Here is a 16110-nt window from a genome sequence, read left to right on the forward strand (position 1 = left end):
CACAATGCCAACATTTTCTGTCATGTCTGACCACAAAAACCAACCAGATTTTGCCCAACAGGTATTTTTTCTGCCCAATGACAAATCCTTTCTTGGAATCAACTCTGAAAGCCAGAGTTTAATTGATACAACATAACCGATAATTATCTGCTACTGAAATTCGTACATGCTTGCCCGCAGTATTTGCCGTTGGCCAGTGTTTGTCAAAAGGGCAGAGACTGGAAAATACTGATGTTAAACTGATGCATCGCGCATCCCTGAGGTTTGGCTCTATAATTTGTCTTTAGTGAATGGTTTTGACTGCTCCTTGTATATTCATATTTATCTTTCAGAGCTATACAATAATATAGCACAGTAACAGTGTCAGTTGGTATTGGCAGATCATTTTTAGCATTTATACTGGCTGTTATCAGCAGAATATCTGAATAGGTCAAGCAGCATAAAGCAGAAATCAATGGATCTGTCTCAGCTGTTTGTTTTTTTTTTATTATTTTTTCGATGAAAGAGAGAAAAGTTTTGTCTTTTATCACCCTTATTCCTTATACTTTCTAGTGGGCTTGAGGGACTGAATTTTTAGGCCTGAACTAAAGATGCACTGATGAACTAAAGATCAGTAGAGGGCTGCAGTGATGGCTGTCCTTCTGGAACTTTGTCCCATGTTCACACAGGATCTCTGGAGCTCAGTCAAAGTGACCATCGGGTTTTTGGTCACCTCTTTTACTAAGGCCCTTTTCCCCCGATTTCTCATTTTGGCCGGCTGACCAGCTCTTGGAAGAGTCCTAGTTGTGCTAAACTTCGAGAATTATGGAGGCCACTGTGCTCTGTGGAACCTTGAGTGCATCAAAAGTTTTTGCAGCCTTTCCCAGATCTATGCCTGTTGACAATCCTGTCTCTGAGCTCTGCAGGCAGTTCCTTTGACTTCATGGCTTGGATTTGCTCTAATTGTCAGCTGTGAGGCCTGCTATAGAGGCATGAGCCTTTCCATGTCATGTCCAGTCAGTTTCATTCACCACAGGTGGACTCCCTTTAGAGGAATGAGAGGAACCTGAGCTACATTTAAGTGTTTTTCCACTGGGTCTGAATACTCAATATGACATTTTACGGTTTTTGTTTGTTAATCAATCAGCAAACATATTTAAAATTCCTGTTTCACTGAGACATGATGGGGTACTGAGTGTAGATAAATGAGAATAAAAATGTGTTGTTTTTTTTTTACTGTAGCATCAGGTTGCAACAGAATAAAACTGAAAAGGTGAAGGGGGTCTGAATACTTTCTGAATGCAGTGCATCTATCAGCTTCAATATTGGTTCAGGCCAAAATTAGTTTAGAAATACTGGCACATGGGTTATTGGCAAATCAGTTATAGTTCTATAATCAAACGGTATGTTTAAGTTTTTATATCATTTTTTTGCCGTCTCAACTACAACAAATACATTTCTTGATAAAAACGAAGCTACACTTATAAATCAACATCAAGAAAACACGCTTGAAAATAAACACAATTTTAAAGTAAAAAGTCAACACAATTAAAACCTCTAGAAATAATTCTAAATTTTCATAACCTTTAATAAAATCCATCAAAAATATATTAAAATGTGTCATTGTTTTGTATTTTTCCACTTTAAAAGCAGAACATTCAGAGCCTTTGTGTAATTGATGTGGTATTTACCATCTTTAATTTTTATCATGAATTTACTTACTTTGAGTTCATTCAGAACCCATTTGGTGTTCTCTCTAAAAGTCACAATGTGACCCTTGAGAAGAGTTGTCATCAAGTCAAGTGTGGGTCGATTCATGTTGATGTCTGAGTGAATGAGGCAGCTGTCAGTCATTTCTGATTTCCTCTATTTAAAAGCTAATGTTTCTGGCCATGGCGGAGTGAGCAAAGCCACATTTGTAGGCTGATGCTGGCGTCTCCAGAAGAGCTTCACTGTGAATCTCAGTCTCGTTTTTATTGTGATATACGCATCTGCAAATAACAACTCACAGTAAATAGTAATAAGAATATATAAACAAGCAGTGCTTTCTTACTCAGCATGTGTTCACTTTTACCTGCTGGATGATGGCATGTTCATATTCATGAAATTTGTGTGCTTTTTTTCCCCAGACCATGGTTAACATGACTGAAATAGTTTTGGGGTTTTGTATTCAAGAGGAACAGCTTACAGTTAAAGGTCTGGTGTTGAACAAGAACAACAGCAGATTAATATGAGAATTGTGAGTAACTTATAGTAGACTTGTAATATGCGCTCTTTAATTGTGTCTATCCAACTTCATATCCCTATCAGAAAAATCTGACAGTGTTGTTGCACATCATGTTTTTTTTGCCTCTAATTGCATGCCTACTCCCAAGGTCCTTCTTTCTACACCTCTTTGAATAACAGCATATTTTCTCTCCTCAAAATGTTTCTGTCAGTTGAAGATTTTAATGCCAGGAGCCTTCAGCAGAGATCCTTGTCAAGTCTTGTCTCTCACTGCATCTGTTGTCTTGTGGTTGACGGCACAACTCAGACATGAAAGCCAAGCTAGCAGATGCAGATATTTTATTTGCTGTAGTGAAGCAGCTGTGAAGTTCACCCTGCAGCACAGACTTTAGTTGACTTCAGGTTTCCTCGCTGTCATTAATAAGTGTCAAGCAAACCTTATGTGGAAGTTGAAGCTTCATCTTAGGCCTAGCATTCACCAAGGCTTAGTCCACAATGTAGTTCAGCAGCCAGACTCTTCTATTGTGAAGCCATGGTGTTGTGATGGATGCAGTATGTGGTTTAGCATTACCTGGCTGAAATATGCAAGGCCTGATAACACGCTGGATTATCGCACACAGCACCTTTGGTTTCTGGAAACGTAGATTTTAATTAATCTGACCAAAGAACAGTTTTCCATTTTGCCTCAGTCCAGTTTAAATGAGCTTTGGCCCAGATAATACAGTGTCCTCTCTGGATTGTGTTCACACATGGCTTCTTCTTTGCATGATACAACTTTAACTTGCATTTGTAGATGGCATGGCAAACTGTGTTGACTGACAATGGTTTCTGGACGTGTTCCTGAGCCCATGCAGTGATTTCCAGTACAGAATTATGCCAGTTTTTAATGCAGTGTTTCCTAAGACCCTGAAGATCACAAGCATTCAATACTGAACTTTGGCCTTGTTCCACAATTTTTAGATGCAGTTTTTCACAAAATTGGTGAACCTGTGCCTGTCTTTACCAGTGCTCTTTTTATACCCAGTCATTTTACTGACGTTTCCAATTAACCTAATCGTTTGCAAAATGCTGCTCCAACTGTTTTCCATTAGTACGTATTACTTTTCCAGCCTTCTGTTTAGCCATCCCAACTTTTTTGAGATGTTTTGCAGCTGTCAAATCCAAAATGAGCTGATATTTTTCCTGAAATGATAAACATATCCGTTTCATTTGCATTCTGTTTTTGTTTGCATTTTACATAGTCCCAACTTTTTGGATTGGGGGTTGGAAAGAGGGTTGTATATGATTTCAAATTGGAGTGGCCCTGATCATCCTCGAGCAGATTTGAGGAGGGTGGTGGTGTGTAAGATCACTCTACACAGCTCACACCACAGGAAAATCTGGCAAGATAATCTTTAAAACCACTGGATAAGCTGGCCTTTGCTGACTTTGGTCGGATCGGGTGAATCAGGCCTAAAATTATCTTGTAGTGTGTACCCTGCCTTAGCAGAATGAAGTGGGAACATTTAGAAAGACCAAACTTTAAGGAGGTGTTGAACAGAACCAGACACACTTGATCACATAGTTACATAGAGATAAAGATGGAGAGTTGTGTCAGCTGGCTCAGATATTAAAGGATGAAAAATATCTTCAGTTGGTTTAAATACTGTGTGCTGAAGATAAATGAATAGTAATATGATATGTGAGGACAGACTCACAGCCATTGTTCAGTTTTAAATGTCCCTGCAGTAAAACTTCTAAAACGTCTGTGTTATTACAGGAATATCCTCTCCTGTCCTGAGGCACATCACTCTTTACATTTTAATACAGCAGCTCTGAACCTTCCTGAACAGCAATAAAGACAAGTTAATGCTGTGGATCCACAAATGGTGCTGTGGTGGACAGATTGAGCTTTCTCTTCAAATTACTCAGCCTGTCAGAAAAACTATAATTTCCCTTTATGAGTCACTTCTAAATGTGTAGGCTTGATTTAGGAACTGTAGATAAAACGTAATGTAAATCTGACTGGTTTCTGGTCTTTGCCATATGCCAAACTTTTTAACCACGCTTGTGATGACGCCTGCTGCTTAAATGAGGTCTAATAAACAAAACAGACGACTAACAGATGCCAAATAAATCTTGTTCATTTTAAAACTTCACGCAATTTTACTTCAAACAGATTTCTTCCCTGAAGCATATGCCACTGTTTTGCCTCTTTTTCTGCTTTTTTCTCTGTTCCCATCCACGTGTAAGACAGAAAAAATTCAATATTACTTTAAAAAAGCAGTCTGCAGTCTTGTCCTTGTCCTTTTGCAGACATTCATTATAGCCTTTCCATTACAACAGGATGAGTAAAGCAGCATTTGTTGCTAGCTGACAGACAGATGTACATTACAACAAATGTAAAAAAAAAAAGTACTAAATAATTGTTCATTTTTCAGTATGATGCTGAGTTTTGAGCCTAGCCACATACTTTATAAGTAATAACAGTATAGCTTATTAAATAACAAAATACCTTATCATTGATAACATATATGGGGTTTTAAAGCATAAATCCTAAAGATGAACTACTGCATATGCTAATCTACACTAAATCAGACCATATTTGTATGTTTGTACAAACTGTTTTTTCTAAACAAATGCCAACTAAATGTAGGGTATTGAAATAATCACACTAGAAAAAGTAGTTTGGGGCACCAGTTCAGCTCTGTTGGTAGGCGTCCATATAGCCCTCAATGCACTAGTTGTGGGATGGATTTCCGGTCTCGGCGCATGTTTGGCGCATGTCTTCCGCCCACTCTCTCCCCGTGTTTCCTGTCTCTCTTCAGCTGTCCTATCTGAATTAAAGCCAAAAGCCCCAAAATAATCTAAAAAAAAGAAAGAAAGGTAGGTTTCTAACTTTTCAAAGCTGATGAATTGGCCAGATTCCATGTCTGTCATCGGGCTGATCCATCTTGCAAAGCTTTAAGCTGAAATGATCATTTCCTGGTCTGAGAATGCCTGGACCAGTCAGTGTTATTTGAGGAGAACCAGGTGGTAGCTACAGGAAGGGTTTAGTTTAGAGTTTACTTACTTAAACAATAACGACGGATTTGCTCAGATGTAGCTGAGGGAGCAGTTTTATCTGAACTGGACAACATTTCTTTATTTAAAGAAGAGCATACAGCACTGAAAGCTTTTCTTGGTGGAAAAGATGTTCTTGCTCTTCTTCCGACCGGCTTCACCAAGAGTCAGATTAACCAACTGGCTCTACTGATAGTGAACTACAACAGTAACTGCCTATCGCGTTTGTGACCCCGGGGCTCCTGATGTCATATGTTTTGTGGCTCTGATTGGCCTATAATGAATGTGACTAAAGAAGGTTCATCCAATACAAAACCTCCAAGATTTTTTTGAAAGGTTCTCACCTTCCAGAACACAGACTATGGTCTGTTGCCTAGATGAGAGTGACTTGAGGATGCTATTATTGGCAAGATATAGGTATCTGCAGGTTTTTGCTTAAATAGTTAAAGTCCCTGTACAATGATTTACTGTTTTCTGGTACAAATCTCTCTGCTATGATACTTTCAATGACCCCATAGACTGTGACTGATAGATTTAGGAAAATAACCTCACACTGAACAGAAACACAGCTTGTAACTAGCTGTCAATGCTCAATTAAGGCAATGACATCAACTAATAATAAGCCAAGCGAGGAAAGAGGTGACAATTTGCAGTCCAGATCAAAAACTCAGTCACACATAGCTCTCAAATGTTTACAGCAACCTTATTCCAACATATCTAGGGTGTTAAGAATATGTTTGATGAGTTTTATTCAGGACCAATAGATCTAAATACCAGACCTTTCTTTTTCATCAGCTTCATTCCTTAAACTTTCAAGTTTGTTTTAAGGACTTAAGTTTGGTTTGTTTTTCATCTTTCATCTTTGAAGTTTTAAAGTGTGTTTAGGGACTTACATTGTAGGTCCAGAAATATCAAATATCAGTATTGGCTATATTGAATCTGTAAATATTGACATATTGAATATTGGCAAATGCCTAATGTGAACTATACCCCGTCCAATTTATGCATGACACAGTCTGGTTTGTCAGGTTAGTAGTATTCAAGATACAAAATAGTGATGAAGAATACTCAAAAACAGGGGCAGTTTCCAGCTGAACTGTCCAGTACTGTCTTTGTATAAAACAAATGTACAGTGTTTCATCATGTGGCTGATGTCGTTGGGGAGCACACGTGGTTTGGTTTGTGTCATGAAGCCCTGTGACTGAAAAGTGTTGATCTGAGAGTCAGAGATATTTCTTTTATATGTCATTATACAAATGAATATTACATTATACAATACAAAATATTTCAAAAATAGACTTCAGTGTAATACTGAGTTGTAAAAGCTGATAGCGCAGCAGATACAGAATAAATATGGTGGCTTGTGTCTTCACGTCACATGTCAGCCTGAAGTGTCTCCTCTATTGAACTGAGCTGAAAGAAATGACCCTTGGCTGAACCTAGTTGTTGACCCAGGTTAATCTGTTTTTTCCTTTAGTTGGCTGTGAATTAGCATTTTGAGTGTTTCTGTGATGCCCAAACTTTAAAAAGATATTAAAAGTTCTGCAGATGTTATACATCAAAATATGTTATATAAAGAGGCTTGGGAATGAGATCATCATATCTGATTTTTCAGTTTTGTGGCCCAGAACAACTCAGAGATTATATTGACAGTTTGGGGCTGTGAGAGAAAACCAGGCGTTCTCTAACTTCTTCACAATTCCAGCATTTGATTTAGTGAGATAAAATGATAATTTCCCTGCTGCTTACCAACCCCCTAAACAAATTTCAGCAGATCCCCCGCAGCTCTCTCTCTCTCAGCTGTCTGCAGAAGTCTGGGTCTGAGAAAGTTGTGGAGATTTTACTTCTCCGGAGGACCCCCTCCGTCTCCTCTCCCATCATCCCCTTTATTGTGATGGTAATGGAGTCCATCGTGCGTGACCAAAACGGTCAACTTAATTGATGAAAAAGAGATCACCAAGAGTGTAGAGAAGAGGGGGTTTGCATACATCAGACATGAAGGATTTTATTCACAGAGGGCTGAAAGAATACATAAGGACACTTGGAAGAAACTTGCAGACTGTCAGTGTGTTTTTATGTAATGTGCTCTAAGATTGTTTGACATGACTCAACGTGTTCTAGTACCAACCCACAGTTGTTTGCTTGATGGAGAGCCTGAGCTCTTAAACATGCACACGGTAAGCTCTAGATCATTCAGAGTAAATGAGAGCTTGTCACCGTGGTTTCACTCTGATAATGCTCATTAATTTTTTTGCTGCACCTGCCAGTCTAAGACATGTGTTTCCAAACAAAGAGACGTTTTATAAAAGGCAAACCTGCTTCTCTGTCTCCTTCAAGTTTTAAACCTGGGTTTGACATATAACTTTAAAAAAGTGTGCTTTGATTCAGTGATCAGCTTATTTATTTTTAGAGATAAAATGAGGGATGTTTTATACTTCTGATGCTGTTAACTGAATAGAGTAGATTCAATTATCATTGTATCAGGATACACCAAAATTAAGGGCACCACGCCTAAATTAGAGTGGTAAAGCTACCAGAACTTGAAACTCTATGATACTAATAACACTCAAACAATATCAGTTCCTGTGTTGATACCACAGCAACAAAAATAGAGTCCTTAACATACAAAATGTTTGTACAAATTCTTCAGCTAGATTCGGATTCAAATACATGTCAAAGTATTTATGCAATTAATGTTTTACTGGCTTTAGCATTGTATACGTTTGGGCATTTTAAAAACTAGAATGAGACGACATTTGACAAATGTATTTACATGTTATGTGCTAAAAGCTGCTGATTTGTTGATTGATGTCACCTTTGTTGTTATCTTTTGTTTTTTGTCAGATGTGTGCCATTATTATGATGCTGTCTCGGCCAGGACTCCCTTGTAAAAGAGATTTTTGTATCTCAATTTGAATACTACTGGTTATGGTTAAATAAAAAATATCCAAATGGACTGTTTTTTGTTGTTGTTATGGCACAATTTGGCACAATAATACTGTGATATTTAAGATACAAACTACTTTATTAGTTTGTATTTGTATAGAGCTTAACAGTTCCCACCCACTTTTTGGCTGCTCTGGTTCTGGAGGTAAAAAGTGCCATTCAAATCCCCCACTGACATTTCATAAAGTACTTATTACAGCGCTGTAAATGTATGAACCAAGCTAACCTGCTACACTAGTACACATGGCTATAAAACATTTAATTCTGCACAAAAATGGAACTTGAAAATGGAGAAAAGGCAAAAGCTGAAGGAACTACAAATCCCACTATCTATGGGATAGATTTTTAAGGATAGATTTTATTGCCTTTTATCAAAACTATCTTTAATGTAGTTTACATTTGAAAAGGTTATATATTGTAGTGTGAATTATTTTGCTGCATGGTACAGTGGCATGTATTGGTATTATCAATGACTGCAGAGATTATGAATATGTTTTTCTTTAAAAAAAAAAAAAAAAGGTTGATATAGTACAAACTCTTGTATTTTGCAGGAGCATTTACCATTGTTTCACACTTGGGTAGTTTGTGGTGAGTCTGCCTTGGATACTTCTGTTGATATTGCTTAAGATTAAATCCACTATGGGGAAAATAGATTGGAATTTTACTTCAGGAACCACAGATTAGCTCCAATAGAGCTATCAAGATAAATAATATTAATCGTGATGAAAGTCTCCAATTAAAGCATTAATGCTTTTTTAATTGCAGTTAATCGCATGATTTAGGGTCCCAACACACTTGGCTAAGCCAGCGTCTCCTTGTAGCCACAGTGATGTAAACTAAGTCCACCCCTGCTCCTAAATATCTCAATGTGCAAGTCAAAAGTCATTTGTACCATCTTTTGTATCTTTTTATGGTACCCTTAATTCCTTTTTGCTCCATAACGAGTTCTTTCCTTATTGAAGAGTGCAACTTTTACAACCATTCACTGTTTATATTTTGGTCTTCTTGACACTGTGAAATACAGAAATGATCCAACACAGTGGAGGAAGATAAAAAAAGACGGTATTGCTACTCCCACTCATCATTATTTTCATTGTTATTTTCCCCCATCAACCCAATTGTTAATGTAATTTTACAAAAAAAAGGATGCGATTAATCATGATGAACTACAGAAAATATTAAATTGATCATGATTAGAAATTGCAATATTTTGACAGCCCTGATTTGTACATATCATTTAGGTTGTGGTTTTTGGAATGACGTTTCTTGAAACTGATGGTTAAACTGCAGTATTAGCCTAATAATGTTTACTTAAAACAGTCAGTGTACTGCAGCAGCAATGAAGTTAAGGTTCACTGCTCAGAGCAAATATTTTCTTACTAGTATTCATGTTGGAACTTTACTGCTCTCAGTATCTGATGCTTTTCTGATTACCATTAAAATGTGTAAAAATCAACAGTTTATGGTGATTTTTTTTTTGCATACAGCTAACAGACTATCCCTAAGCAGTGGTGGAGAGGTACTATAGAGAGGCAGGTGAGGCTCAGTCTGCCAGCTCACCTTTCAGCTGTGAGGGTAGAGTTTCAACAAAAGCTGTCTGCAGCCACCACTGTTAGTGAACAACACTACACTATACCGCCTGTAGAACATCCATTCACTGTTGATAATAGCAGATATAAAAGAATGTAACTATTGTGTTATAACACAAAACACATGCTGAGGAGAAAATAGAGTGGAGCACAGATAGGATGACTGTCAGTGGTTTCCCCTACCATCATACAATCCTACTGACTTACACATTTAGTTTGTCTCAGATAAGAATGCACAACCTCACAGATTACAAACATAAACATGAAAACAACTTATCTGATTTATCAGCGCTGTTCATTTGTATATTATTTATTTGGTTTGTGTTTTTTAATCAGGTGACATTTGTGCGCTGTGACGTTTTGAATTAAATTCCTGCCGTAACCTTGGATGAAATAATCTTATTATGATGATCTAGACAATAAAATGTGACATTTTGTTAAGATGATCCACAACAGCTTTCATTAAAAATGAACTATGTTGTTTTTCTGAACTGTAGATAAAGTGACCTTTAAACACAGCTGATCTGACATTTAACTTAGGAGATGAAAATCTTTCCTTAACTCTGTTTTTGCTTGCTTTTATATAGAAAGATGCAAAGATGGACAGCTGTGTGGACATTTGTCTTATGCTTTGGCTGGTAAAGAATTAATAGTGTCTTATTTTCATCATTTATTGGCCTTTAATTGTTGTCAAAAATTATGTTTTGATATATCTTCAAGTTCATATAACTTCCTGTTACATATTCTAGATGATATTTGATACCAGCCAAATAATAAGAGATCAAACTTACTATTTCTATTTTCTGTTTTTCTTAGTTTTTTTTTTTTGTGTGCAAAAGATGGCTTTGTGTCTAAAAAAGTACTTTTGCCCATGTTTATTTTGGTAAGTGTAAGAATTTAATTGGCACCAATTTTGATTGTGTTTGTTTAAAAAGAAATTTAAAAATGAAAAAAGTTGTCCTGGAAAAACAACAAAAAAAAACAACAAAAAAAAAAGATTAACAGCTAAAATCATTCAGAAATAAGACTGGAAGCTTTTCAGTTTGAGTGCAAAGAGAGTGTTAACATGTTTACATGGTAAATTAAAAATATTTCTCTTTATCTATCTCTGTAAAAATCAAGCAATTATTTAAGTTTATGAGACTTGGACTGAAAGTCCTAGGAGGTGTAAAATTATGTCCCGAAGTTTCTTTTTTTAAGAACAATTATGTTTTACAAGCTTTCAACCAGTTGTGGATCATAGACTTTAGAGAAAATTGACAAAGGGAAAGAGAGGCACATGTGCCATTGTCTTAAAGCTTTATTTATTTGTACAGCACATTTTTAAAACAAATTTATAAAGTAGCAGCAAAGACAAGTGTGTATGGGTAATAAAGGTCAAAGCACAATAAACCCATGTAAAATAAAATAGTTAAAAGAAGTTAAAACTCAAGTAAAATCAGGAAAGGCTCTTCTTCAGAGGTTACTGACTTGGCCAGTCTGACTTTCCTCAGACAGGGAGTTCCAGAGCCTTGGAGCCCAGACTGAAAATGCTCAGTCCCCTTTGTGCAGAGATATAGAAGAAAAAGAAACAAATCTTCATTTGTTCATTTGTCCAAAAATTACTTTCACAGCTCCTGTAATAAATATATAAATGCCAAACGTTCTTGTTGATTTTAGCCTCAGCAAAAGAAGTGTTTTTCAAGAGCAATTGTCTGAAAGGCATGGAAACACAGAGCAAGCAATCTCGTACAATGATTTTCAATCAAGTTGCATAAATTGTATATATCCCGGGTTAGGGTTAGGGAACTTGGGCATGGTTTAATAGTATCAAAAAGGAAATCCTGCCTATTCTTACCCTCTGTACAGCTTGTACCAATAAATCTCAACAATGCCTGTCCACTTATTTGGCAGCCCTGGTTCTAGATGTAAAATTTGCCATTCAAATCCCCCATAGACTTTTCAGAAAATCCTTATATTAACACTTTTAATGCTGAAACCAGGCTAACGAGCTACCCACATACTCATGACATTTGATTTGGTGCCAAAACTGCATTAGAAAACTGAGAGAAAGGTAAAGGTACAAGACTGTACACATATTTTTAACCACCGTGTTAATGGGTATATGATGTGATGATTAGAGGGTGGCTAAAGTTAACAGCTAAAGCCGCCAGTTTCCATTCATCTTTGCAGATTAATATTGTGCTTAGTATGATTCCTTGTCACTTTAGTTGAATAGTTATACATGAGTATAACCCTCAACAACAACATTTTAGTTCAAAACACTGCCATACCGCCCTGTTCCTCTGTTCCTACGACATGCTAAACGCTAAGCTTCTCATGTTTACATTCAGCAAATTGCTGGGGAAAGCTTTTGCAGGAAGGCTGCAGCATTGACTCAATCTTCAATAGCTACTAGTGGTAGGAGGATTCGTTACATTTTTAAAAGAACATTTGACTGGGATTTCAGGCCCATGTATGAATAAGTGATACATTATTAGTTTGAAAGACTCGTAAACCTTACAACCGGTTTATTTAATGTCCAAATGTATCCAACCACGCACATCTTTTGTGGGTGCAATAGTTTTTTGGCCAGGGATGCAAATAAACCACGTTTTTCTTAAAAAGAGGTTGATATCTTACAAACTTTGGCCTTCTGAAGGTGCATATACCCTCTTTTCACACCCAGGTAGCTCATGGTAAGCCGTATTTAAGAACCAAACTGTTCAGCTCTATGCAAAGATGAGCAAGAGAGACCAAAAAAGTCAACCATGCTGTAAACATGTTTATTTCTGCTTTAAAAGTGGGCCTTATAACATGGGTCCTCATGGAGATTACTTTGTTTTTGCTGCCAGCCTCATGTGGACACTTTAGGAACTGCAGCTTTTTGCACTACTGCATCACTTTCACTTTTTTTTTACACCAGAAGTTTCCACTCTGTATGGATGCTCTAATGGTTCTTAAAGATAAGGCCTGGTAAAATTGGCTTTTGATGCCAGCAGTGACCCTTTAGTGGCTGAACTTGTTTTCTGTTAATATCAGCCTGTCTGAGAGGCTTTTAGGAACAGCTGTCCTCTTCCTGGGAGCTAGTAGCCCTGATTGCTTGACTGTGTCTCATGCTCTCTCTGTGTGTGTATGTGTGGTTTTGGGTGACCCTTCCTTGGCATTCCAGTCATTCCCCTGGTACCTGGGAACGGGTCTGTTCTCCTTGGTCGGGGTATTTTTAGATCCTGAGAAGCAGCTGTCTGTGTCTGCGTCTGCACACACGGCCCTGTCGTCTGTTTAATGAAAAATGTGTTGAGGCTCCAGAAATGACACAGCCTATTTGTAATGATGCTGCCTCAGTCAGCATCTTTCAGGATTATGAAGATTTCAGCTAACACAGATGTAGTTTTGTGTAATTATATCTGTTATGTAATGCTGTAGTCTGTGGTAAATCTGCTTATAGCAGCAATGTTGGCAACTTTTTTGTCTTTCTACAGCAGCCCGTGCTATGCTTTTCTCACTTTTTCCTGAGTCATGTTCGCCCTGAGGTTTTTGTGATCAACATATGAACAACAAACCATGAGATAGGTTCTCTGGGAGTGCAGCAGCAGTTCAATTGAACCAAACAGAGAAGTTTAAGACAGTTCTGTTGATTTGTCCCTTGAACCTAGAGCTCCTGTGAGATGATTTTACCTGCTTATTAACAGACTAAAATTAAAACCGATGACTCTAAATGACCTACAAAGGCAAACAACAATTTTAGGAATGAACTCGATTGACGTATATGGTTGTTTTTGATGCCTGATGTCACCAGGTCACTGTCAAATGATGAGATGATTTACAGCACGCTGATTAAACAGCCTTTGTTTATATTTCCCACAGCAAATATCCACAGTGTGGAATAAGACGTAGAAATGTATTGGGTGATTTTATGTTGTCAGAAAACACCAAATCTACAGGACAAGACTAGCAAAGAAATAAGATGTGCCACTCTATCCAAAGAGGGCGCCAAAGTCAACACAAAAAGAATCCTTTCAAGGTTGCTTTAAGTCAAAGCCATGATTTCAATCATTAGCCAAAACATCACAGATGAACACAAAACTTTTCTTCTTTTTGCAGCTAATACATGAGAGAGATAGAGGCAGACACAGACACTTAGATTAACGTATGTTTACTGCTGGATGTCAGGTTACAAAGTGACATATGAGGTATGACTGTTAGATAATAAGACTGTGGGTTTGGGGATAAAACTAAGCGCTTCACACGGTGTTATATTTTAAAGGTTGGATATTCATGCACAACTACTGTAAGTTTCCAATAAGTGAAGTCTTGAGTTAACTGCTAGCTAGTGTTGTACTCAAGACCACACTATCTGAGACCAGGACATGCCTGAGACCAGAGTGCACTGAGACCAAGACAAAGGGTCAAGACAGAGTCAAGACCGAGACAGAGACAAGCTGAGACTGAGACAAGACCAAGATCACAAAAATCAATTTTAAAAAAGCAGGAAAAAGTAAAACAGTTAAAGAGCATTCTCTCTTTAATTTTAATTTTCTTTTTAATAAATCTGACAGATTAGAACAAGGTGTCTGCAACTCTTTCAAAGCACAACATGCAAAAATCTCAAATCTTAACATATTTGACCAACTAACTGTTTGTAAAAAATAAATCCTTGCATGTATTTAAAAGCCACTGACAGGTCCAGAATTATTTTAAATATCTGAAAATGAGATATAGATTTGTCAGGTGAATGAGGCTTAAAGTCAGTGTTCAGGGCTATTTCTGACTAGAAATAAGATGGACTGATGTCAGAGTTTTCGCAGGTGTAGCAATTTGTTGTTTTAACAAGTGCTCCTCCTTATAACATTAATGAAGTCGAAGAATAGCAGATCAGCGCTGATCTCTACCGGTCTTGATGGAAAATACAGAGTCTGGCCAGTCCAAGACTGCGACAAGACTGAGTAAAAATGCTCTCCAGTCCGAGACAAGACCAAGACATTCAAAATGTGGTCTTGAGACTGTCTCAAGAAGACTGTTCTCGAGTACTACAACACTACTGCTAGCTACTGATTGAAGTGCATGTGTTTTTGCTAAGGCATTGGAAAATGATTAGCTGCAAAGTCGAGCAACACATCAATTTGAAATGTTTAAGAAATAAGGAGTGTTATAAATGTCCTGAAGGGGGCATTTACATTCTACTTTTTAGCCTTAACTGCTGTGCAAATTGTGTAAATAAGTACTTCTAGACTGTGGTATATCTACTTTAAGGCCACTTAAGTAAGACAAAAAAAAAGATTTTACATTCAGATTCCTCATGGTATTTTTTCATGGTCAAATCTCAAAATGGCTCCAAGAAAACCTAATTTGCATTCTCCAATAAGAAATACTACCAGTACTTTGATCTTTTCTTTTTCTTGTTTCTGTTTTTTTTTTTCTGGTCCCACATTTTTGTCTTACTGTCGGCCCAGAACCCATACGTAACTATTGTAAGTTTAACAGATTAGTAAGTTAAGATGCAGTAGTCATCAATTTATGAAGAAGGTCTTGGAAAAAAAAATCTTAAAAAGTATTAAATTCAATGTCAGATTTTCTTTATAAACCCTGAATAAGAATAAAGCCTGTAAAAAGACAGGTTTTGGTGCAAAGTGGAGTTTTTCATGGTGGGTAATGTTAATTATACCAGATAGACCCAGGTCTGCTTCTCCATTCTTACAGAAGTACAAGATGAAAACCTCAAATATGAAAGTCCTGTCAGAGACGGTCCATCACTGTCAGTCAGTCTGATTAGCTCCTCTGAGGATTTTTTATCTGGTTGTAAAACAGACTTAGATTAATAGTGGTGCCTCTTTTTTAGTGTCTGAAACCACATGCAGGTTGGTAGGTGTCAAAGTGAACTCAACTGCATCTGAAACAGACTTTTTGAGCTATACTTTGACTGTTTAAAGACAACAGAATTAAGTTTTTTAAGCTGTACTTCAGTGTGTACCGGACGAATGCATCCTTCCTGGATGATGTACTATTTCTAAGGGGAAACAGACATTTTTAGGGCAGAGAATTAAAAATGTAATGGATCTAGTGTGTTATGTAAAAAAAAAAAAATCACCTGAAAGGTAAAAATGTATTTTTTGATTATTTTGTGCTCAGATGATGAACTCTCTCTAGAAATGATTGTATTTTATGTGGTGGTCATTGTATTTTCTTCCTTTTTCTTTTTTATGATCTGCTGTAAAACAAAAATAGGAACTTCTGGAAAGCCAAAAATGTTGACATTTAACTTCACGGAACACTGTTAGATGTAGAATTAATGTAAGGACTCCTTCTTCTTTTGAAACACTTCCTCTATTGTTCACTTATCAAATATTTG

General features: G+C 37.0%; 1 protein-coding gene across 9 annotated transcripts in view; it reads left to right on the forward strand.

The window, feature by feature from the left end:
* The window catches only part of fcho1 (FCH and mu domain containing endocytic adaptor 1), a 90264-nt gene that overhangs the window by 34583 nt on the left and 39571 nt on the right, over window positions 1-16110 (forward strand). The gene's annotated exons all lie outside the window — the stretch shown is intronic.

Source organism: Cheilinus undulatus, linkage group 7 (assembly GCF_018320785.1).
Source record: "Cheilinus undulatus linkage group 7, ASM1832078v1, whole genome shotgun sequence".
NCBI lineage: Eukaryota > Metazoa > Chordata > Actinopteri > Labriformes > Labridae > Cheilinus > Cheilinus undulatus.